Here is a 27,254-nt window from a genome sequence, read left to right as displayed (position 1 = left end):
TTCCCAAGCTCGCTTTGCGGCAGGCCAATCCCCGAGTTCTCTAGAGCCAACCTATGAGGAGGAGGAAGCCAATCCAATGTTCATGGCGGAGGTCGCAGCACAGAAGGCCCGCGATGCATATGAGACGATGAACATCGACTTCGTGTCGGTGTCCGGGTCCCCCATGGTGCAGGTGGACCAGCGGTTCATCCTGGCAATACTAAAGGAGGACCGGGAGGCGGAGGCTCAAATCGACGCGGAGCGCGCGCATGCCTCTGCCATCGAGGCTCTCCTGCAGGCGGAACCGGATGTCGTGGATGTGAACCGGGCGGCGGAGGCTCAACTCGACCCGAAGCGCGCGCATGCCGCTGCCATCGAGGCCCTCCTGCAGGCGGAACCGAACGTCCTGGACTTGAACCGGGCGGCGGAGGCTCAACTCGACGTGGAGCGCGCAGATGCGGCTTCCATCGAGGCCCTCCTGCACGCAGAACCGGACGTCCTGCACTTGAACCAAGTGGTGCTCCCGTCCATGCAAAGCGCTTGCACGCTCTGCGTGAACGAGTAGCTGGAGGCCGAGGACAACCACGGTGCGGAGACACACGTCGGCAGCTACGGCTGGTTCGGGCCGGTAGCCAAAGACGACGAGGTTGTCTCGTTCCGCGAGCAGTGATAGTTTTTTTATGTTGTTGTTTTTAGGGATCTTTTGCTGTGTAAAAACATATATTTATGGAAGTCGCCTGACTTTCATCATTTGGGTCAGTCGACAATTTCAGTCGGTTGGATGAATATCCTACGTCTCCTAACCCTTCTTCCTCACCTCTTCTTCTTCCCCAACAGACCATCGCACGGGCCGTACGGATCTTCCCCAACATGCGTTGGATAAACATACTGTATGCCGAAAATTATGGGTCAGCGGTAGGATGGGTGGTTTGATTTGATCACATGCGGTAGCACGTGTCAGTGAGGGTGCGTTCCCTTGGTTGGGTTTGCAGTGTGCAGGAGCGACTGTGTGAGCGTGCGGTGCGACCGTGACGTGCAGGAGCGACTGTGTGAGGGTGTAGTGCGAACGCGACAGCCATGCGCAAGTGTACCTCCTTTTCATTTTGAAAACTTTAGGCAAGCTAGGCAAAAATGTGTGGCGAAGTATGGCAATGCAAGGCCTAGACCCAAACAGGATACAAGTACGTACATAGGAGTACTAGTGTAAACAAGAAAGGCGGGGTTTTCCTTCGCGGGATTAATCGATACAAATCCTCGTTTGACGTGTCAATTAATCCATATTTTTTCTCCAAAGCCCAAAGAGCTAACCATCTCACTCATCATCGCTTGATTAATGCAGCGCCATGCAAACCAACCTTCTAACTTCCGCATGCATGTAAGGGTATATTAATGTCCTTGGTTGCTAATACGAGGCAAACCCCATCAATTTTGCCTCGATTAGTGTTAGTGGCCTTCTACAAATTGTAATTTTGATATACAGGCCTTGTGTACAAAAAAATGGAGGTAGTAACTATTTGACTTACTTCCCCATTGTGGTGACGTCGACAATATCTCGAACATTGTGGTTCGGCGAAGTGCGCTCGACGGAGAACACCATTGAGGGAGACCATGGTAAGTCATTCGCAAGTGTCGCCTGCAAGCCGAGACAGCCGCCTTATTTGCATCCAGGAAGTCCATTGAACCAAAGGACACGTAAATGTACTAGTACTAGTACACAATAGCATCGTCCGTCCAGCTTTGTGCGGTGAGGTGGTTTCTCGAAGAAGAGGATGGAGAAGCGGAGTCAACGAAGAGTGAAATGATGGTTGCTTCGTCCGTGCTTTGTGATTTGACGCCTCACTGCTTTGTGATTTTTGATAGAAGGGACAGGGGAGTAGACTCTATGCTCTATACTATACATGCGTCCAAGCACGGGAGAAAGAGGAGAGACGTTGCATTTTTCTATTCCTTCAATCAATCAATCAGGGAGCTTCGGTTCCATCTTTTTGGCTTTGGCAGCACCATCCACAATGGTTCCCATTGATGCCAAAAGCTATTTTCACATTTGGCTACACATTGTGGATGCCCTTAACTGTACCACTTGGTTTTGCTCCTGTGTGCACCGTCCACAATTACGACGGAGGAGTACTCGACACGGCGGCCCAGTGAACTATTACTTGTATTGTAATACTATAGTACTATAGTTTTGCTGTTCCGCACAATCCATTGATACAAACCCGATTAAACAGGAAAGGGAGGGATTTTTCCCGCGTGGTAGATGATACTGGCCATACATTTCAAAGGCAATTTTATTGTATGCAAAATGAATAATTAAGTAACAATATGATATCTAGTAAAACTAAAAACACATATGATTTATTGTGTTAGAGTGTAGTAGTAGTGTTGTATTACATAGTTGTTAGATGTAACATGCGAGAATGTGTAGAGATGTAGTTTTGGAGGGCCTACAGAGAGAAATGCATAATACAGTCACCAGACTTCACAATACGCTCATTACGGTCACTATATACGTTTTGAAGTGATTATACGGTCACTTGCTCACCATTCAGCATCGGATTGCACTGTGTTGACCGGCCAAATAGTCTGCGTGACACCATGTTGACTAATTAAATTGACCACGTTCCTTGTGGGTCCTACCTATCAGTTCGCATAGGAAAAATGCCAGATAAACACAAATTTACGCAGGCGCGACAAGGCTCCAACCCGTGCACATGAACCACCTGGTTGTGTATGTGTCAGTCAGGGCTGATGTGTGTGCATGCACGAGTAGGTTGAGCACTTGAGCGTGAGAGTGTGTGTTCATCATGTGGTGTGTGCATGCATGCGTGCATGTGTGCGTGTGAGTGTTGCGTGCGTGCGTGGTTGCGTGTGTACGTGTGAGTGCTGCGTGCGTGCGTGGCTGCATGTGTTCGTGTGAGTGTTGCGGGCATACAGTTCGTGTGCATGCGTGCATGTGTGTATAATCACCACACCAGCTCCCGTGTGTTAAAACAGACGGCTCATCATACCAGTACAAGGCCACCTCGTCCGTTGTGCCCGCGGTCATGACTTTGAACCACCGTCCAATATTTTTTTTGTCGCTTGTTTTCATTCTTACTAGCAAGATGCACGTGCGTTGCACGTAACATCAAGATGCATTTGTATGAGTAGTTTATCTTGTGAGAGAAAAGGATGAACGAGGGAAGGCCTTATTTGCAAATGTGGAGAGGTGTGTGGGTACCTTTTTTACAAAATTGACATAGTTTCCTTCCTATCCGTCAGATATAAATCGGACGGCCTATATTGCAGGATGGCAGGCACACCATCATCACCCACTATGTTTTTTATAAGAGTGTAGAGTAGATACACGCCGACAGGTGGGCCCAATGGTAGTGAGATAATGTGACGCAACACTAGAGGTGCCACGTGGAGCGTTTAACTGGTCAACTAGTCATGTCTTGAGCACATATAGAGCTGTACGGTGAGCCCGTGACTGTATAATAACCACAAAATGTAAATGGTGACCGTAATGAGTAGATTCTGAAGTCCAATGTATGTATCGTGCTTTCGCTTCAAATACAATGATCGTCAATGTATATATCACGATAGAAAGATGAAAGATGCGTGAATGTGCTGGGGGCGTACTTTTAGAGGACCTCGGGATAGTTTGTGTGCGTACGTGAAAGGGGCATAGAGGGGGTGTATGCGATGGAGAGAGAGATGCTCTTCGTTTCTCTTTATTATGACTAACTTTATATATAGTATAAAAATATAAAAATTCACAGTGTGGAATAAATATCATTGTGGGCACCATGCAATGCAAATTAATGTTCATACTCCTCCATATAACTTTGTAATGTTGTATATATGTAGAAATTCTAAAATAATTTTTTGGCCACACTTTATTCAAAAGGAATGTTGTATGCGAAATAAACGTGAAGAGAGGGCTATTTAGATCAATGGGGTACGTGATGTAACATGTGCGAATGTGTAGTTGATGTATTTGGCAGGGCCTAGAGAGGTATGTGTGTATTACGTATTCGAGAGCGGCATGGATAGAGGGGCCGGCGGGGTGTGTGGGAGAGATAGCATGAGAAATGAGAGAGGTCTAGAGAGAGAGCGACGAATATGACGTCACGGCGAGAGATGCCCTTGAGTGTGTGTATGCAAGGGGGGAGGGGATAGAGGCACGAGGAGAATTTTTTTTGTGTGGTGTCTGTGTTGGTATGTGTGGGTGTGAGAAGATAACGAGACCTGGGGGCAGAGGGTGTGTCACCGCGTGAGGTCTGGTGGGCCGAGGTGAGGCCCTTGGTTCGGTTCCGTCCCGCGCCACATTGGTCGGCCCGTGACGCATTTAGGGAGACCCATGGATGACTAGTCATACAAGACAAAGATAGCAGAATCGTGAAGGACTCTGTGTCCACTGACAAAGCCGGCTAGGATCTTTAACCCTAGGTCCTCAGACTGAGGTAACCCCTTATCTCTGATATTACTATTCATCCAACCTAACTTTAAGGGGCATCCTATAGAATGCTCTGCTAGAATCATACTCGTCGATTAGGAAGAGAGGTGTGAGACAATGCGTGAGCGACATGCCTAAAGATAATGTGCCGACAAATCCCGATAAGAGATGCACATATCTCGTTCTCAGGGCACACCGGATGAGCAAGACGTCGGGTTGCCATAGACCCTGGTTGCCCAAGGGGCGCCGGACATCGCTCAGGTTGGACCAACACTTAGAGAAGCACTGGCCCGGGGGGTTAAAATAAAGATGACCCTCGGGCTCCGGAAACCCAAGGGAAAAAGGCTAGGTGAGGAAAATGTAAAACCAAGGTTGGGCCTTGCTGGAGGAGTTTTATTCAAAGCGAACTGTCAAGGGGTTCCCATAACACCCAACCGCGTAAGGAAGGCAAAATCAAGGAACATAACACCGGTATGACGGAAACTAGGGCGGCAAGAGTGGAACAAAACACCAGGCATAAGGCTGAGCCTTCCACCCTTTACCAAGTATATAGGTGCATTAAGGTAAACAAGATATAATAATGATATCCCAACAATATCCATGTTCCAACATGGAACAAACTTCATCTTCACCTGCAACTAGCAACGCTATAAGAGGGGCTGAGCAAAGCGGTAACATAGCCAAAAACGGTTTGCTAGGAAAGATGGGTTAGAGGCTTGACATGGCAATATGGGAGGCATCATATAGCAAGTGGTAGGTATCGCGGCATAGCAAAAGAGTGAGCAACTAGCAAGCAAAGATAGAAGTGATTTCAAGGGTATGGTCATCTTGCCTGAAATCCCGCAAGGAAGAAGAACGAGTCCATGAAGAAGACAAACGGACGTAGTCGAACGGATCCTCACAAACGCGACGTTATCGGAACTAACCCGAAGAAGCAACACCGGAAAGAAGCAAACAACATAGTAAACAACCATCACATCAACATGGCATGATGCACACAGTATGATGCATGTCCGGTTTAATGAAGCATGGCATGGCAAAGTGCAACAAACAAACTACAAATTAAGTGGAGCTCAATATGCAACGAGTTGCATATTGACGGAACACCACATCAATTATTTAGTTCACTCCCGGTTAGGTAACTCAACAATATTAAATGTTGATTAACATGGCAAGAGGTGAAGCATAATAAAACTACTATCTAGGCAAGTTTAAATGAGGCCGGAACAACAACAACAATTCCGGTAAATCCTCATATGCATTTAGCAATTGAAGCAAGCAACAATTTAAACATTCTTGAAGTTGTTATCATGATGCGGATGACATATGCAAGTTTATGCAATTTTAAAAATGTTGCATAAGAGCATATAGCATTTGTCATCGTCGGAAACGAAGGGTGCCACGGCGATGAATCCGAAAATGATGCCACGGCACCATATCGGTTCTGGTAGCTCACAAAGATACTGGTGCAAAAATAAATGAGGATGAGCGGCATGTGCAAGAGATGGTGGGTGATCTCAGTAACCGGGTTCCCAGGGTCGACGGCATGGCAAACGGGGACGTGCATGAGCAAACGGGCATGGTGCAAACACGGAGTTCATCTCAAACATCGCAAGCATTCGTTCACGGACGTCGCTCGGGGTTATACCTTTCGAAGCGTGCGTTATCGGAGCGGTTGAGTTCGATGCGGTGTAGGGAGTAGACGTTCGGGACGTTCGTAGTCGAAGTAGTCGTTCTCGCATGCTCTAGGGTCGACGGTAGAGGTTCTCGCGATCTCAGCGACGGTAGTGGTACATGTTTCGTAGATTTGAGATCACACGTACTTGGTGAATCCCGAAACGGTTGGCATCTTCGGGCGTAGGGGTACTTGGCGGTTCCATGTAGTCGAACTTGAGGGGCATCGACGTCGTGGTACTTGGCATCCTCTCGGCCTTGCAAATATGAAACGGAATGCGGCGGTTGGTACTTGCGTCCATGGGTGCTTGGTTATTTTTGCATGGTGGTCCTTCGATGGATTTGGAGGAAAACACGACGTGTGCATGAGGCAAAGGACTCAAAACATCCATGGCCGAATGTGTTCCGCGAGGAAGAAACAGAGGGCCAACAGGCAGCATGAAGAACGGGGCGAGGTGGAGGTCCGCCGGTGCACCGGCAGCACGAGGCGAAGTGGCCCGCGTCAGCCTTGGCGCGAAGCAAGGAGGCAAACCTCCTGCACGAGCAGAGGGCTTGGGCATGGGTCTTGAGGCGCCAGAGACGGGAACGGGGCCCTGCTTGCGGCGTCGGGCATGGCCAAGGCGGCGCTTGGTGGCAACGAACTTGGAGGCAGGACGGTGACATGGTCCTGGTAGAGCTCGCAGCAGGAGGCGCTCGGGCGTCGGGCCATGGTGATGGGGAGACGATGCAGAGGAGGGTCGGAGGCGCCGGAAGCGGACGACGGAGGGCATGTGGAGTTGACCGACGAGCACCGGCTCGGGGAGCTCCTGCTCAAGCCCGCCCGCGAGGGAAGGCACAGGGCTGGAAAGTGCAACTATCCCTAGGTGGTTTTGGTAATTCCTAACAACATATAGCTCATTGAGCTAATGCTATTCCAAGATTAATATTTCAGGAAAAGCTCAATGAATGGCATGGCATGGGATGAGGAAAGTGGACCCCTCAAAATACTAAGGACAAAAATTTGGCTCAAGCTCAAAGCTCAAGACTCTACATTTTATATTTTAGTGATCCAAGATCACATTGAGTCTATAGGAAAAGCCAATACTATCAAGGAGGGATGAGGTGTTGCTTAATGAGGTTCTTGCTTCATATAGTGATATGCTCCAAAACCCTCAACTACTTCCCACATCCACATATGACCTAAACCAAAAGTCAAACTCGGCCCCACCGATTCTTTCTATCCGGCGCCACCGAGTTTCAAATGTCATAGCCACTGCCACAAACCCTAGGCAAATCGGTTCACCGATAGGGATCTCGGTCTCACCGAGATGGGATTGTAATCTCTGTTTCCCTTCGTAACGTTTCGGTCTACCGAGATGAGCGATCGGTCCCACCGAGATTGCAATGTAAACTCTCTGTTTCCCTTTTGTAATTTCGGTCTCACCGAAATGAGCGAATCGGTCCCACCCGAGTTTACCTGACCAACTCTCTGGTTAGCTTATTACCAAAATCGGTCCCACCGAGTTTGTGTAATCGGTCACACTGAGATTACGTTATGCCCTAACCCTAACCATATCGGTCCTACCGAGTTGCATCTCAGTCCCACCGAAAATCCTAACGGTCACTAGGTTTGGTAAATCGGTCCGACCGAGTCTCTCAATTCGGTCTCACCGAGATTGATGAATTGTGTGTAACGGTTAGTTTTTGTGTGGAGGCTATATATACCCCTCCACCCACTCTTCATTCAAGAAGAGAGCCATCAGAACATACCTACACTTCCAATACACATTTTCTGAGAGAGAACCACCTACTCATGTGTTGAGGCCAAGATATTCCATTCTCATCATATGAATCTTGATCTCTAGCCTTCCCCAAGTTGCTTTCCACTCAAATATTCTTTCCACCAAATACATATCATGTGAGAGAGAGTTGAGTGTTGGGGAGACTATCATTTGAAGCACAAGAGCAAGGAGTTCATCATCAACACACCATTTGTTACTTCTTGGAGAGTGGTGTCTCCTAGATTGGCTAGGTGTCACTTGGGAGCCTCCGACAAGATTGTGGAGTTGAACCAAGGAGTTTGTAAGGGCAAGGAGATCGCCTACTTCGTGAAGATCTACCGCTAGTGAGGCAAGTCCTTCGTGGGCGATGGCCATGATGGGATAGACAAGGTTGCTTCTTCGTGCACCCTTCGTGGGTGGAGCCCTCCGTGGACTCGCGCAACCGTTACCCTTCGTGGGTTGAAGTCTCCATCAATGTGGATGTACGATAGGACCACCTATCGGAACCACGACGAAAACATCTGTGTCTCCAATTGCGTTTGAATTCTCCAAACCCTTCCCTTTACATTCTTGCAAGTTGCATGCTTTACTTTCCGCTGCTCATAGACTCTTTGCATGCTTACTTGAATTGTGTTAAGATTTCTTGACTTGTGCTAAGGTAACTAAAATCTGCCAAAGACTAAAATTGGGAAAAGGCTAGATTTTTATTTGGTCAAGTAGTCTAATCACCCCCCCCCTCTAGACATACTTTCGATCCTACAAGTGGTATCAGAGCTTTGGTCTCCATTTGCTTTGATTTTCATAGCTTTTGGAAGTCATAGCCTTGGTTTCACAACCTAGGAGAGTATGGCGTCTAGCGAGGGAAATTACCACCGTAGAGGTCCTTACTTTGATGGTACTAATTTTGCTAGTTGGAAGCATAAGATGAAAATGCATATTCTTGGACATAACCCCACTGTTTGGGCTATTGTGTGTGTTGGATTGCAAGGTGAATTCTTTGATGGGAGAGAACCGAATCGTGAAGCCACCGCGGAAGAGTTGAAAATGCTGCAATACAACGCTCAAGCTTGTGATATCCTCTTCAATGGATTGTGCCCCGAAGAATTCAACAAAATCAGTCGTCTTGAGAATGCAAAGGAAATTTGGGATACTTTGATTGACATGCATGAAGGTACCGACTCCGTCAAGGAATCCAAGTTGGATGTGCTTTAAAGTCAACTTGACAATTTCAAAATGAAGGATGGTGAAGGTGTCGTTGAAATGTACTCTAGGCTTGCTCTTATCACAAATGAGATTGCCAGCTTAGGAAGTGAAGAGATGACCGACAAATTCATCATCAAAAAGATCCTAAGAGCCTTGGATGGAAAATACGATACCGTATGCACATTGATCCAAATGATGCCAAATTACAAAGATCTTAAGCCAACGGAAGTCATTGGAAGAATTGTTGCTCATGAGATATCACTCAAGGATAAGGAGGAGCTCCATAACAAGTCAAGTGGTGCTTACAAAGCCTCATGTGAAGCCCCCACACCATCAAGTGAGAAACAAACCTTCAATGAAGAATTGAGCCTAATGGTGAAGAACTTCAACAAGTTCTACAAGAATAGAAGCAAAGAGAGAAGTTCCAAGTCAAGGTCCTACAATGACAAAAGATCTTCTAGTCGAGAGCAAAACTGCTACAATTGTGGAAGACCCAGACACTACTCCAATGAGTGTACGGCTCCCCACAAGAGAAGAGAAGATTCTCCCAAAAGAAGAAGTAGAAGAGAAGAATCACCATCAAGGGGGAGAAGGAGTAGGGATGATCGATATGAAAGAAGACCCTCTCGGAGAAGCAAGGATTCGGAAAGGAAGGACAAGTCATCAAGGAGCTACACAAAACGAAGACGTCAAGCTCATGTTGGTGAATGGGTATCCAGCTCCGACTCTGACAATGACTCCGAGAGAAGCTATCACTCCGACTCCGAATATACTCAAGATGAAGGTCTTGCCAGTCTAGCACTTGTGTCAACCAACTCCTACGACATATTTGATTCATCAAATGAAGGAATTGGAAGATGCTTCATGGCCAAAGGTCCAAAGGTATCACACCCCGAGTATGTTGATTTCAATAGTGATGAAGATGACTTGTTAGGTGATGATGATTTACTTGTTGACAACTATAGTGATGAATACTATGATGAAACGTCAATTAATCATGCTAATCAAGATGAAACGAATGACAATGATAAGGATAAGATTGAGTCTCTAACTAAAGAACTAAACACTCTTAAGTTAGCTCATGAAACTATCTTAGGAGATCATCGAGAACTTTTAAGGACTCATGAGAAATTACGTTTTGAGAAGCTCAACCTTGAGCAAGAGCATGAGTTCTTAAAGGCAATCAGTGATGATCTTCGCAAGAAAAGTTCTTCTTACATTGCCAAGCATTTACTCTTATCCACTTACATGCCTCAAGTCAAGTCTAGTAACAAGAACAAGAAAGATTCTTCCTATAGTAGTAACAACAATCATGCTAAATCCAATGTTGTTGCTTCTAGTTGTTCTCTTGATTCCACTAATGATTCTCTTAGCCAAGTTACACTTGAGCAAGAAAATAGCTTATTGAAGGGAATTATAGAGACAGGTGTTTACAAGAGCCTTGTCGGGAGTAAGTAATTCAAGGAAATTATACGTAAGCAAGGAAGGCACCGGAAGAATCAAGGTATTGGTTTTGAACGAAAGTTCAATGCCAATGGAGTTGAGTGAGAAGAAGATCAATACCCCAAGACGAAGTTTGTTCCTCAACAAGAGAAGTATGATCCTACTTCTTTCAAGGGGACACAAGCTCAAGATGATCTTCCACCACAAGACCACAAGCAAAAAGGCAAGGACAAGCTTCAAGAGGAAATTGATGCATTTGAAGAAGCTCCTAAGGCCTTGGTCAAGTGGGTTCCCAAGACTACATCAAGTTCCACTTCATCAAGTACAACTACAACTCCGAGGATTCCCATCAAGATGGTGTGGATCCCGAAGAAGAATAACTAGAGAGTTCTTGAGGGTGACTCCGCCAACATACTTCACTCTTATCATTTTGGCAAGAACAAGTGCAATCAACTTCCACATCTTGCACTAGTTCAAGGAGTCACAAACCCTCTTGTTGGTAAGACAAGGGACAAGGTAACCTAAAGCTTTCATAGACATCATCTTATGTGTGCATCACTCTATGTCTATGGATATCCTTATTCGTTCCTTGTGGGACTAACCCGTGTAGGAATTGAAAGTGCAACTCACTCCAAAGTATAGCTCCAAATGATCTACATCAACTTAGAGCATCCACATCTTCAACATCTACATGAAGTCATCATCGACAAAACCCAAGGTTAGTTCATCCCTCTTAGGGGGGATCTCACATCTAGGGGGAGATTTACTCTAACAATTGAGTTAAAGCAACTCTAATGGTGTGAACACAACAACGCTTTATGAAAAAGTGGTAACCCCACTTGTGCTTAAACGATGAGTATGACCTATGATCAAATGTTCTCATTTGACTCCTACAATATACTCATATATAGATGACCTAGTCATCGCCAATTGCTTGATAGATGCTAGAATTGTTTGTGCATGCTTTGCCACATATTTCATTTGTCATTTTATTGTGTGAGCATGTTGGTTGCATAATTTACTCATTCGAGGACATCCACTTGTTGTTTTGATTGATTGGTTTCCTTTTCTTTTGGCCAAGTGGATGGACAAGAATGCCTCAGAACCTTCTCTAGCTATCTATGCTTTTCTCTTATCAAACCGTATTCATGCTGCATCACAAAATTTGATCAAGTCAGGTTCGAACCACTCTGTGTGAGGAGCACTCGGAGTCCCCGATTCGTCATAGACTTAAACTTCCAAAACTTCTTTGTGTGTTTCGGTCTGACCGATTCATTCATTTCAGTCATACGAGATCACTAAGTCGATCTAGGTTTTCAATCTCGGTGCAACCGATTTGAACTTTTCGGTCACACCGAGTTTCAGTAACTGCTTGCAGTTATGAATCTCGGTGCCACCGAGTTGTTCCACTCGGTCACACCGACAGGGTCAGGCTATATATATCCACGGGTCAAATTTTGGAAAACTTTCTGAACCCCCTCGCCCGCGCTTAGCCTGCTCTGCCTCCCTGGGTCTCCGGATCGTCCTCCTCGTTGCCAGTTGCCTCCTGCCGCTGGTCTCGCCGCCGTCAACAGGAATCATCCCCGCCGTTGCCGCCATAGCAAGTTCATCGCCGAACTAGGGTATGGACTTGAACTTTGTGTTGTTCTAACTCCGATTCCCCAGCACATTGCTTTGCCATGAATCTTGTCACGATTGAAACCATTCTGTCCATCGAAAACACTCCATAGTTTAGTCGTGAATTGAAAATTTAGGGTTAGGTTTCTGCCGAAACCATCTCGGACCGACCGAGTTGATGAAATCGGTTCCACCGATTTGGCTCAGGCCATTGCACATTTGATTCTCGGTCTAACCGAGAATTGCAAATCGGTGTGACCGAGTTCAGCACTTTGTGAAACCCTAGCAGTCTCGGTGCCACCAAACTGTGACTCAGTCTGACCGAGTTCACTAGTTTAGGTTCCCAAAGCTGCTTCGGTATCACCAAGTTTGCAAATCGGTAGATCCGAAATGCTTTCTGTGGAAAACTAAAACTAAGTTTTTAATTCATTGTTTTGCAAAAACCTCTATATTTCGTGATGCTCATCCACTCTACCTCATCTATAATCTATTCACAGGGTCTGCTGTCAGTGTTTGCATCATGTCAGATCAGAGTGACAGTCAGAATAAGTCAGAGGAGCAGGTTCACTTGAGTGAGGGCACTAGTCCCTCTAGCAGCTCAGATGATGGCATCAGGAGCACACCAAGCAATCTGCCAAATGCTGCCACCAGGGCCAGCAAGAAAAGAACCTCGGAGTCAGAGGATGAGGGCTATGTGGCTGAGGAAGAAGAAACCACCTCAAAGAGGAAAGTCCTGAAGAAGGAATATGGCACAGCTGCTGCCACCAAGCCAGGAATGAAGCAAAAGGTTCCTGCCAAGAGAACTCCAATGTCTAAAGCCAGAGCATCCACTCGAGAGACTTTGGGATCTGCACCCAAAGAGCAGGTTGTGGTAGAAAAGAAAAGGAAGGAAAGGGTCAAAAAGACCACTGCCAGAGTGCTTGGGAGATCCTCAATCATGAAAGACTCTGAAGAAGAGGAAGAGGAAGAAGATGTTGCACCAGCACCTAAGGCACAAAAGCTTATGGGAGATGCCATAAGATCAGGGGCTACTTCATCTAAGCCCAAAGGAACTTCCAAGCCAGCTGCTCCAAAACCCAAAACTTCACCAAAGAGGAGTACCAGGAACATTCTAGCTGCTGAGAAAAACAAGGCCCCAGTGCCTGAAATTGTTGCTGAAGAAGAAGATGATGAGACACAAGTTTTGAGGAAGTTAAAGCCAAAAATTCCAGATCATAATGATGCTCATCCTGTAGCAGAAAACATGAAGATCAGGAAGGACTCGGGATTGAGGCTATGGAGAGAGTCAGATCCATATGCCACCAGAAGGATAACTGCTGTGGACTACAGGTTCCATACCAAAGAACAGTAGGATTTTTATGAGACAGTGTTGCTTGACAAGAAACCAATAGTATGTGACATGAGATGGGTCAACTGGGAGTACATCAAGGAGAATGAAGAACATTATCCAGGAGTATATGAAAGTTTCAAGGATTTTGGAGTTGATGAGTTTGTGGCTTAGAAGTTCACAAAGTGGAATGATGAGCTTATCATGCAGTTCTACTCCACAACTCACTTCTACCCAGATGGAAAGATAGTCTGGATGTCTGAAGGCACTAGATACTAGTCAATAGTAGCAGAATGGTCTCAATTGATCAATGCTCCTGAGGAGAATGAAGATGACTTGGATGTCTATGCCAAGAAGAAGAAGGATCACAACTCAATGGCAAGCATGTACAAGGAGATTCCTGATGCAGATCTTGAGACTCACCAATTTAGATCAGTGAAACACCTGCTGTCAGGACTGCCTACTATCAATTGGATCCTCAGGCACACTCTTCTGCCCAAGTCTGGTGATCACAGAATGATCAGAGGCCACTCCATCAATCTGCTACATATATTTGATGTGCCACAAAAGTTCAAGGTCATGAGTCTTATAGTTGAAACTATCAAGAGGACAGTTGCTGACCAAAAGAGAAGTTGTGGGTATGCACCACAGATCCAGGAGTTGATTAACTCCAAGATGGGCACTGGCACATACTTGTTGGACAAGGAGCACATGCCTATCTATCCAGACTTTGAGGACAACCAAGTGGTCATGAATGAGGATGAACCATCTTCTGTGCACGTTCAACCAAAGAGGGAGAAGGCAAATGCTGAGAAAGCTGCAAAGATGCCAACCATGGAAGAGGCATCTCAGTATCTTCTGAAGAGCAAGCAAGATCAGCTTGGCTACTTGATTGCATCCACTCTAAGGATTGAGAAAGGGCTGGCCACCCTGACTCAAAACCAGGAGAGCTTGGAAAGGATCGTGGAGCAGAAGTTCTATGACATGGATGTGAAGGTAACTGAGATCCAGTCTGTTGTGGAGCAACTTCAGGATGATATGCAGGAGAGGAAGGGCAAGACAACCACTGATGCATTTGCCAGAGTGCCTAGAGCTCAGAGATCTGCTGCAGTGCCTGTTCCAGACACCAGAGCCACTTCATCTGCACCAGCTACAGCTTCAGTGCCACCAGCTCCAGCACCTACTCCATCAGCTCCATCTACATCGACTGAAGCCTTCGTTCTTGGAGTTATCCGGACACCACCACCTGAAGACCAAGCCTGAGAGACTATTTAGTGCTATGCATTTTCTAGGAACTTTTGGTAACTTGTTGCCAAAGGGGGAGAAAAATGTATGGATCATAGGCTTCGAGAGAGAGTGTTGCTTTTTTATTCTCTCTTGCTTTGGTGGTTGAACTTTATTTGCTTGTTTGAGATACTTTCTTTCTGTGTGATACTTGGATGATCATGTGTGTTTGATCATATGCTACATTAATGCTTGTTGGATGACATTATCATTTTATCCCTATATGATCATTCACTTTGCTTGTTGATGAGTGCCTAATTCTCTGTGCATTTGCAGTCCAAAAAAAATCATAAACTATGCACAAATTTAGGGGGAGCTCTTGCTTTTCACATACTTCCCAAAGCGACAATGTTTTTCACTCTTATTATCATTCGTCGAAGCTTTGATCTATATGTTGTCATCAATTACCAAAATGGGGGAGATTGAAAGTGCAACTATCCCTAGGTGATTTTGGTAATTCCTAACAACATATAGCTCATTGAGCTAATGCTATTCCAAGATTAATATTTCAGGAAAAGCTCAATGAATGGCATGGCATGGATGAGGAAAGTGGACCCCTCAAAATACTAAGGACAAAAAGATTGGATCAAGCTCAAAGTCCAAGACTCTACATTTTATATTTTAAGTGATCCAAGATCACATTGAGTCTATAGGAAAAGCCAATACTATCAAGGAGGGATGAGGTGTTGCTTGATGAGGTTCTTGCTTCATAGTGCTTAGTGTATGCTCCAAAACCCTCAACTACCTTCCCACATCCACATATGACCTAAACCAAAAGTCAAACTCGGCCCCACCGATTCTTTCTATCCAGCGCCACCGAGTTCAGATGTCATAGCCACTGCCACAAACCCTAGGCAAATCGGTCCCAACGATAGGGATCTCGGTCACACCGAGATGGGGTTGTAATCTCTCTGTTTCCCTTCGTAACGTTTCGGTCCTACCGAGATGAGCGATCGGTCCCACCGAGATTGTAATGTAAACTCTCTGTTTCCCTTTTGTAACATTTCGATCCCACCGAAACGAGCGATCGGTCCCACCGAGTTTACCTGACCAACTCTCTGGTTAGCTTATTACCAAAATCGGTCCCACCGAGTTTGTGTAATCGGTCACACTGAGATTACGGTATGCCCTAACCCTAACCATATCGGTCCTACCGAGTTGCATCTCAGTCCCACCGAAAATCCTAACGGTCACTAGGTTTGCTAAATCGGTCCGACCGAGTCTCTCAATTCGGTCTCACCGAGATTGGTGAATTGTGTGTAACGGTTAGTTTTTGTGTGGAGGCTATATATACCCCTCCACCCACTCTTCATTCAAGAAGAGAGCCATCAGAACATACCTACAATTCCAATACACATTTTTTGAGAGAGAACCACCTACTCATGTGTTGAGGCCAAGATATTCCATTCTCATCATATGAATCTTGATCTCTAGCCTTCCCCAAGTTGCTTTCCACTCAAATCTTCTTTCCACCAAATACATATCATGTGAGAGAGAGTTGAGTGTTGGGGAGACTATCATTTGAAGCACAAGAGCAAGGAGTTCATCATCAACACATCATTTGTTACTTCTTGGAGAGTGGTGTCTCCTAGATTGGCTAGGTGTCACTTGGGAGCCTCCGACAAGATTGTGGAGTTGAACCAAGGAGTTTGTAAGGGCAAGGAGATCGCCTACTTCGTGAAGATCTACCGCTAGTGAGGCAAGTCCTTCGTGGGCGATGGCCATGATGGGATAGACAAGGTTGCTTCTTCGTGCACCCTTCGTGGGTGCAGCCCTCCGTGGACTCGCGCAACCGTTACCCTTCGTGGGTTGAAGTCTCCATCAACGTGGATGTACGATAGGACCACCTATCGGAACCACGACAAAAACATCCGTGTCTCCAATTGCGTTTGAATTCTCCAAACCCTTCCCTTTACATTCTTGCAAGTTGCATGCTTTACTTTCCGCTGCTCATAGACTCTTTGCATGCTTTCTTGAATTGTGTTAAGATTGCTTGACTTGTGCTAAGATAGCTAAAATCTGCCAAAGACTAAACTTGGGAAAAGGCTAGATTTTTATTTGGTCAAGTAGTCTAATCACCCCCCCTCTAGACATACTTTCGATTCGACAGCTGCAGGCCTCGGGCGGTGAGGAGGCGCCATGGAGGAAGGAGGCCGGCTGAGAAGCAGGAGGGCGAGGGGCGTGCGGATCCGCAGTCATGACGCAGTCGGGAGGAGGACGAGGGAAGGAGAGAGACGAGGAGATCGATCGAAGCATCGCTCTGCCTCCTGGCGGCGCGAGGTGCAAGGGAGGGATCGAGAGGGAGATGTCGGGCAAGGGAGCGGTCAGCCTAGGGTTCGGGAGGGAGTGGGCCAGCTGCGGGGGAAGGATGGGCCTCGTAGGAGGCCCAAGTGGCCAGCGGCCTGGCTGGGCTCTCTCTCCCCTATATTTCTGCTCATTAATAGAAGAAAGAAAGGAACGAGAGGAAAGAAAAAGAAAAAAGGACAGAAGAAAATGGATGATGGCACAGGGATTATTTTTCCCGGACTCACAAAATTGAGCTTGACCCAAGAAAAAAGGAAAAGCGCATGTGAGTGAAGTTTGGATTCAAACTCATTTGAATTATTTCAAACGGGTTAAAAAGTAAGGGGTGTTTGGAAGGCCCCAAAAATGTTCGGATTTTTGGAGGAACCTCGGCAAAAGGGAAGAGAAATTTTGGGCAAGGTTTTCAAGTCAAGCTTGAACTAGAAAACACATGGGGAATATTGCAAGTGTGTTAGAATATTTATTATAGCTCCCTAACATATTGGGAGGATATGTTATATAGAGAAATCACCATGTGAGTTCCCTCAATTTAAATGGATCGAAGATCCATACGGTTCATTTATAAATTTATAAGATTACTGATATGATGGCATGAAGACATGATGCGATGCAAGAGGTGACATGATGAAATGCAACACGCAAGCAAATGACAAGACAACAACAGCGAATAACTGGGAGACACCTGGCGCATCGGTCTCGGGGGGTCACAACACTCCACCACTATGAGAGGATCTCGACCCGAGATCCTAGGGATGGCACCGGAGGGAAAAGGAAGAGGTAAGGTGAAACTAAGTTGCTTCTTGGACAAACGAGTGAAACCACGAACCTTGAGAGGTTGAACAAATGGAAAGAAAGAATACAACAAAGATGAACAAAGTTGAAAACCTCCATTAGAAAAGAGGAACAAGGAACATCACAAGAACCTTGTAGGTTGAAAGACATAATAAAAAAGGTTGCAATGGACAAGAAGTACATGCAAGCACTCCGGTAGAAATGAGATGTACGATGAACGATAAAGATCAATTACGACAACACTCCGGTCGGAAATGGAAAGTAAAGAATATGAGCTTGGAAAAATGAAAGCACTTGGATGAGACTCTGGTTAGAAGAGGAATGATAGACACAACACACCGGTTAAAACAAGATAGAGAAGAAATAAGGATGATATAATTTGTACATCACTCCGAATGCAAATGGAAGGAATCGAACATGATCTTGGGAAGATTGGATGATACTTGATGAAATCAACAACACACTACCTCCGGAACTATCGAAAGAATGGCACAAGGGGTAAGAAAGATTTCAGGCGGCACTCCGGTTGAGAAGGGAGGCAAAAACTTGATAAGATGAGAGAACTTGAAAAGAGGGCACGACACTCCGGTAAAATGAATAAGCACGAAAAGAACATGGTCCTGATAATCCGAGATGATGAGTGAAGAGAGCAACATCACAATGCCTATGAAACGAAAGAATAGAAGTTGGATCGTTGGAAAGGAAAGAATTGAGAGGAAAATGACATCTTCTACCACAATTGAATTTGAAAAGTATCCTTAAAAAAAGGATTGGATGGAGTTGTTGGGAAATCAACAACGAAAAGAACAGGCTTGTTGTGGCCATGATATCAACAACAAAAACATCTCAAAATCTTGAGGTGAAATTCTGCCACTAACGAAAAAAACAATAGATTGGATTGATATCAACAAGGAGACGAGAACTTATTTCACCGGAAGGATAAATGAAGGACTTGGGTGATTTATAAGCACCATAATAGCAACAATCCTTAGGGAAAACTTTAGGTGAAATATAACCCAAGATAACTCCAACAAAGAGATTGATGGATTGAGAAGAGCTCATGCTCGAAGAGATTGATGGGTTTAACTATCTCATTCTTGACAACTGTTGAATCGTGAAACACGAACTCAAATTGTCACGAATGACATAACACCACCTCAAATGATAAGGTAGAATGAATTGCACTTCGGAATGCAAGATGAAGAATGCTTGAACTCCTGAAAACAAGACATGTGTTGAACACCATGTTTATTTGAGAGGATAGGTTGGCAGATCTTAACTTCGAGAGAAATCTTGAAGAACAATTGAAGACTGAAAAGAATCCTTGACGAACCGCCATGTAGCCTCCATGAAGAACTCCAGTAACAAAAGGATGATCAAACAAAAGGAAAGAGAAGTTGAAAAAACACAAGGTGAAGCCTTGCGATGATTTAAATGGAGCTTCATGGTGAAATACTTGAGAGAGCTTGGAACTCTGGGAAAAGAAAAAATGAAACAATTGAAACCGAGAATTTTGATGAACCTCCGGAATAAAGAATTGAATTTACTTCATGAAACAAGAATAAGAATTACCTTATGCTTATCCTTCACCAATGTAGATTGATGACAAGCAACGGATTTGGCATACTACTTATTCTCGTAGAAAGGATTAAGAGAGATATAGCGCAAACTTGAGAAAATCTTCAACGAACCACCGGTAGGATTTGGAAACAACGAATGAATTGATATGAGAATGAAGGAAGAAGAAACTTGAACAAACCACCGTAAGAATTGAAAATGAATGAAGAAAAGATAAGGAAACATCGGGAAGAATTAGAAAAATGAATGAAGATACTTGAGAGAATTTAGATACAAGTGAAACGAAGAGATCATGAGCTCATGATCATACTCGAATGATGCACCGGTATGATTTGGAGAATGAGAGTTGAAAACTGAGAATGAATAAACCCGCAATGATGGTCTTCGGAGAATCAAACTGAAAAGACTCTTGAATTGCTCTGGATGGGTGAAAAGAATTCTCACAATTGAAAACAATTATGAGAGCATGGCAACAAGCTAGAACCATGAATCTTGAAGAGAATGTACAAGCTTGAGATAAAAAATCTTCTTCGATCTTCACAAACCGAGAATGACGACGAGAAACACCATCAAGAATTGTTTAGACACTCTAGGAGAATCAAATGCGAAGAGGTTGAACCAACGATGAAAAGAATTTGACCGATCTTGGAGAAATACATTTGACTGATGAAAATTCATTCTTACGTCAAAGTTTAGAAGATTTGAGAATATCTCCGAGAAAATAGAAGAGTCAGGTAAGATCCTGGGAAAAGACCTGTGGGTTAGGGCCCACTCAAAAGATACACCGTTGAACGACTTAAAGGAAGATTGCCGTGGTTGAATTAAATGGCTTGAATGTGATAACAACCTCGAAATAGGTTGAACAGACCTTGAATGAAAAGACGAGCCTTCTCAGATATCTTCAGCACTCCCGAACAAATGAATAGCGAGAGGTGAATGATTATGAGGTGCACCGGCATGAGAAGGTATTTGAAACGAGGAAAAGGATATGATCAACAAAGCTTGAATTGGATCCACCGGAGAAGAAAAAGAACGCAGAATGATGAACTTGTACAGCATCTTCATGAGAACCACCGGGTAAGAACATTGATTGAAAAGAAAGAAGAGACTTCACATGAATAAAGTGGATACTTGATTAAGACATCTGATTCCTTGAAGGGAAAGGGTGGGAGGGCGGGGAAAACAAAGGCAGCTTGGGACAGATGAAATGAGCACTGTTGAGAAGAACTGATAATTGATCTTGCGGATGTTGAAATGATCTGATCCACTTGAAGAGAAACACGCCGGTTGGAAAGAATTGACAAGACAATCTCAATTATCAAGAAGGATTTGTATTCACATAGATATATGAGAATACCGCTTAGGAAAGGTATGGAAACACAATTGACATTGAAGCAACTCGAATACCACAACTAAAAAAACAAAACAAAGGATTGGCTTGCAAAATAAGCCGGAACAAACATATGATAGAGATTTCGTCCGAAGTTTTCGTGGTGGGGCCCACACAGGCTCGATCGTACAACACCATCATGTACAAGGCAGTGCACATGACATACGAAGCGTCCCCGAGTCAGCATAGCCAAGGAATTTTTAAGACACAATGAGACCACTGTAAAACCAACCGTGGATAGGCGGACCACTAGACGTCGAACCCCAATTTCGTATCATACATCTGTCGGAAAGATATCCTAGGGGCTGCTTGAATTCCCACTTATAAACTCCCGAAACTTTCTAGTTATGCAATCAGGTGTTGGGGATACAGGGGAAGCATAATATCTCACCCAAACTAGCAAATCCTACATCCAGCTGTATCCATCCTTCAACACATAACCAAGAAACCTTCAGAAATCATTTGCCTCAACCTTCAAAAAGCATTCATTATACGAGTTATGGCAATACTCCCGAACTCCCGCCCCAGTACTGGGTGGCGTCAAGGTTATCTCACCAACAACTGCATAAAAGAGATTTTCGATGTCGGCGAGCTCAGGTATTCCAGAACTGCAATGTTAAAATTGTGATGACAACACCTCGGAGCTCAACTCCCTAGGACACTGCCACAACCCCTAAATGTCAGGAGGCACCAAGAACAATGTTCTCGTCGCAAAACCATCGGAACGATTCCAAGATACCCGTGTGATCCTAAAAAAATTCATGAAATTTGAGGAGAGAAGAGTCAAAACTCTACGTCATAAGGCCTCACCAGAGCGACGAAGGGACTGAGGTGTAAAAAGAATCCTACTCTCCGATATATATGATCCTATAAGACTCAAAACATTTTTCTAGACTCAACAATGTCAGCGATTCGATCAAGCAGGGGGCTCCTAACTCGGGGATGGCTCTGATTACCAACTTGTAACACCCACGATGTGGCTATATCTCCCACGTGTCGGAGCACGACTTAGAGGCATAACCGCATAGTAGGCATGTCGCAAGAGGGGTAATCTTTACACATCCCATGTACTGAATAAGAATGGGATAAAGAGTTGGCTTACAATCGCCACTTCACACAATACATAAATATAGCATTACATCATCCAGATACAATCAAGGTCCGACTACGGAACCAAATAAAGAAAGACAACCCCTAATGCAAAAGATCCCCGATCGCCCCGACTAGGCTCCACTACTGATCAACTGGAAAACGAGGCAACACAATGAACACGATCTTCATCGAGCTCCCACTTGAGCTGGGTTGCATCACCTGCACGGGCATCGTCGGCACCTGCAACTGTTTGGAAGTATCTGTGAGTCACGAGGACTCAGCAATCTCACACCCACGAGATCAAGACTATTTAAGCTTATGGGTAGGAAAGGGGTAGTGAGGTGGAGCTGCAGCAAGCACTAGCATATATGGTGGCTAACATACGCAAATAAGAGCGAGAAGAGAAGCAATGCACGGTCGTGAACTAGAAGTGATCAAGAAGTGATCCTGAAACTACTTACGTCCAAGCATAACACCAGAACCGTGTTCACTTCCCGGACTCCACCGGAAAGAGACCATCACGGCTACACACACTGTTGATGCATTTTAATTAAGTTAAGTGTCAAGTTCTCTACAACCGGATATTAACAAATTCCCATCTGCCCATAACCGTGGGCACGGCTTTCGAAAGTTCAAAACCCTGCAGGGGTATCCCAACTTAGCCCATCACAAGCTCTCACGGTCAACGAAGGATATTCCTTCTCCCAGGAAGACCCGATCAGACTCGGAATCCCGGTTACAAGACATTTCGACAATGATAAAACAAGACCAGCAAAGCCGCCCGGATGTGCCGACAAATCCCGATAGGAGCTGCACATATCTCGTTCTTAGAGCACACCGGATGATCAAGACGTCAGGTTGGCATAGACCCTGGTTGCCCAGGGGGCGCCTGTAACGCCCTCGATGCGGCTATATCTCCCACGTGTCGAAGCACATCTTAGAGGCATAACCGCATTGAAAGCAATGTCGCAAGTGAGGTAATCTTCACACAACCCATGTAATACATAAGGGAAAGAGATACATAGTTGGCTTACAATCGCCACTTCACCCAATTACATGAATAAAGCATTACATCAAACAATACAATCAAGGTCCGACTATGGAACCAAAATAAAAGAAGACTACCCCAAATGCTACACAGATCCCCGATCGACCCCAACTGGGCTCCTCTACTGATCAACTGGAAACAGAACAACATAAAGGACAAGATCATCATCGAGCTCCTCCTTGAGCTTGGTTGCTTCATCTGCACGGTTCAACGGCACCTGCAAACTGGTTTTTTGGAAGTATCTGTGAGTCACGGGGACTCAGCAATCTCACACCCTTGTGATCAAGACTATTTAAGCTTATGGGTAAGGTAAAAGGTATGAGGTGGAGCTGCAGCAAGCGACTAGCATATATGGTGGCTACACATACGCAAATAAGAGCGAGAAGAGAAGGCAAAACACGATCGAGAAACTATGATCAAGAAGTGATCCTAGAACAACCTACGCCAAACATTACTCCAACACCGTGTTCACTTCCCGGACTCTGCCGGAAAGAGACCATCACGGTTACACACGCGGTTGATGCATTTTTAATTAAGGTCAAATTCAGGTTTTCTACAACCGGACGTTAAAAAATTCCCATCTGCCCATAACCGCGGGCACGGCTTTCAAAAGTTCAAATCCCTGCAGGGGTGTCCCGACTTAGCCCATTACAAGCTCTCACGGTCAACGAAGGAATAGACCTCCTCCCGAGACATTCCGATCAGACTCGGTATCCCGGTTCTACAAGACATCCTCGACAATGGTAAAACAAGTCCAGCAAGACCACCCGATGCGCCGACATCCCGATAGGAGCTGCACATATCTCGTTCTCAGGGCAACACCGGATAAGCAATCCGTACAACTAAAACCAGCCCTCGAGTTTCCCTGAGGTGGCGCTGCAAGGGGATCTAGTTTGGACCAACACTTAGACAAGCACTGGCCTGGGGGGTTAAAATAAAGATGACCCTCGGGATGCGCGACTCCCAAGGGAAAAAAAGGCTAGGTGGCAAAAGGTAAAACCAAGGTTGGGCCTTGCTGGAGGAGTTTTATTAAAGGCGAACTGTCAAGGGGTTCCCATTATAACCCAACCGCGTAAGGAACGCAAAATCCGGGAACATAACACCGATATGACGGAAACTAGGGCGGCAAGAGTGGAACAAAACACCAGGCATAAGGCCGAGCCTTCCACCCTTTACCAAGTATATAGATGCATTAATTAAATAAGATATATTGTGATATCCCAACAAAATATCCATATTCCAACATGGAACAAACTCCAATCTTCACCTGCAACTAACAACGCTATAAGAGGGGCTGAGCAAAGCGGTAACATAGGCAAACAACGATTTGCTAGGACAAGGTGATTAGAGGCTTGGCTTCACAATATGGGAGGCATGATAAGCAACTGGTAGGTATCGCAGCATAGGCATAGCAAAAGAGCGAGCAACTAGCAAGCAAAGATAGAAGTGATTTCGAGGGTATGGTCATCTTCCCTGAGATCCCGCAAGGAAGAAGAACGAGTCCATGAAGAAGACAAACGGACGTAGTCGAACGAATCCTCACAACATGACGTTATCGGAACCAACCCGTAGAAGCAACACCGGAAAGAAGCAAGCAATCATGGTGAACAAACATCACATAAGCATGGCACGATGTGCAAACAAGTATGATGCATGTCCGGTTTAATGATAAATAGCATGGCAAAATGCACAAGCAATACTACAAATTAAGGGGAGCTCAATATGCAACTCCGTTGCATATTGACGAAACACCACGTGACTTATTAAGTTCGATCTTGTTTATGTACCCAACAATATTAAATGTTGTTAAACATGGCAAGAGGGTGAAGCAAAGAAAACTACCTATCTAGTCAAGTTTAAATGAGGCCGGAAACAACGAACAACAATTTTCGGAAACTCCTCATATGCATATATTAGGTTTGGTACTGTTCTGCCCTAAACCATATTTTATAGTTGTTAAACATGCCAAGTAAAGCCACCATGTTAAACTAGGCATTTTTTCACCCCATTTACATATAAAGTTTATTAAATTCGGAGTTACGGTTATTTAGTTATGAATTAAAGCATTTTAACATGGCATAGGAGCAAATTTAATCAAACACCATTTTAAACATTTCAAACATGGATGAAAGTTGCACAATATGAATCTACACAAAATTCTAAGCATGTTTCATATATAGAGTTTCTACATATGATGCATTATTTATAAGTTTTATATGCATGAAGACTAGGGGTTTTTCTGTAAAACCGTAAACTCTGGATAATTACTAAAATCACTGGACAGGAAAGAAAACATAGCGGGCCGGATCTGGCTGGCCCAACCGAAACAGGCGCTGGGGAAGGCTGCTCACCCATGGGCCCCTTGGGCCGGCAGGAAAAATAGAGGAGGCATGGCGCTGGGCCTGAAGGCGATGCAAAGGGCCCATATGCACTACCGCTCGTCCTCCCCGCTCGAGCGGGCGCAGAAAACAGAGGAGGCGGCGCACGGCATGGCAGCGTTCATCGACGGGTCCCCGGGGCGCGGACCAGCAAGGAGATGACTGGAGGAGGTAGATCCGAGCACGGGACGACAAGGGCAACCGGATCCGGGGCGGAGATGGCCGGCGGCATCGACCTGCGAAGGGCACATAGAGAGAGGCCATGAGAGAGCAGAGAGACGAAGAGGGAGTGACGAAGAGAGAGGAGGGCAGGGAAGGCGGCCCGGTTCTGGTGGTGCTCCGACGGCTCTGCTGGCTGGCGGCGAGGGCTCATCTGCTGGTGGAGGCGCGGCTGCAGGGTGGAGGAGGTGCTGGGCATGAGCGAGGCCGGCGAGGCGGCGGCAGGAGGGCTCCTTGGACGCCATGGCTGGGCGCTGCAGTCACCGACGCGGGCGGCAGACGCACGGCGGCGCAGCAGGGGCACGGCAGGACCGGCGCGGGAATGGAGGCAGCGACAGGGATCTCCGGTGGCGGAGCTCGACGCGTAGGCCGGCGGTGACTTCCATGACGCCGGTGTGCTCCTGTGAAGAGAGCAAAGGGAGATGAGGTGAGGGGAGAACCGAGAGAGGGAAAAAAGAATGAAGGGTGAGAGAGGAACAAGGAGGGTCCATGGCAAGCAATTCCTGCTGGTGCTCGGCGTCGAGGTTCGCCGGGGCAGAGAAGGAGCTCCTCTCCTTTGGACTTGAGCGAAGCAAGGAGGAAGAGGCATCGGGAGGGAGAAGAGCTTGGGCGCGGGGCTGCGTGGATGGATTGGATCTGGGTGCGGCTGATGGTTGGTGCAGGGGGGAATGAGAGGATCCCAAGGTGGGGAATGAGTGCGGCGGCGGCGGCTGGGAGGATCCCTAGGAATTAGGGATTTAGTCTAGGTTAGGCTAATATATATAGCAAGTGGGTTGACTTAGGGGTATATCGTCCCTCTGATCGCAATCGAACGATCGCGAATAAAATAGCTAGGAAGTCCAAATAAGAAAACGGAGACATTTTGTAGATGTTTGGGGATGATCCGGACACAACGGTGACGACTGCTCGGGTCGGATCCGGGACAACTTTTGGACACGCGCGAGGGGGGCTGCGGGCTGACGAGAGAGGTTAGGTTGGACCTGGCGGTAGCTAGTGAGCTGTGTAGATGGTCTCGAGCTGAGAGAAGAGAAGAGAGGGAGGCCCGGCGACTGTTTCCGGAGACCGAAAACGTCTGACGTTAGACCGGCTACTATTGCCGCTATATTTAACGGTTGGACTATCAAACGAACTCCGAATGCGATGAAACTTAAAAGGCGGTCTATCTACACTAAAATAAGACCACACGCCAAATTTCAACCCATTCCGAGAACATTTTCTGGCCACTTATAAAATACTATTTTGGACATGCCGCGGGCGCGTGCAAGTGTGTCTGGGCTCAGAACGGACAACGGACGGAACTGGGGGAATCCGGACGGATGCAGGTTTTGAAAACATGATGATGCAATGCACATGATGACAAGATGAAATGCAACACGCAAGCAAATGACATGGCAATGACAACGAATAACTGGAAGACACCTGGCACATCGGTCTCGGGGCGTTACAGCGCCGGACAACGCTCAGGTTGGACCAACACTTAGAGAAGCACTGGCCCGGGGGGTTAAAATAAAGATGACCCTCGGGCTCCGGAAACCCAAGGGAAAAAGGCTAGGTGAGGAAAATGTAAAACCAAGGTTGGGCCTTGCTGGAGGAGTTTTATTCAAAGCGAACTGTCAAGGGGTTCCCATAACACCCAACCGCGTAAGGAAGGCAAAATCAAGGAACATAACACCGGTATGACGGAAACTAGGGCGGCAAGAGTGGAACAAAACACCAGGCATAAGG

Source organism: Triticum urartu, chromosome 1 (assembly GCF_003073215.2).
Source record: "Triticum urartu cultivar G1812 chromosome 1, Tu2.1, whole genome shotgun sequence".
Classification (NCBI taxonomy): domain Eukaryota; kingdom Viridiplantae; phylum Streptophyta; class Magnoliopsida; order Poales; family Poaceae; genus Triticum; species Triticum urartu.
Note: the sequence above shows the minus strand (reverse complement) of the source record.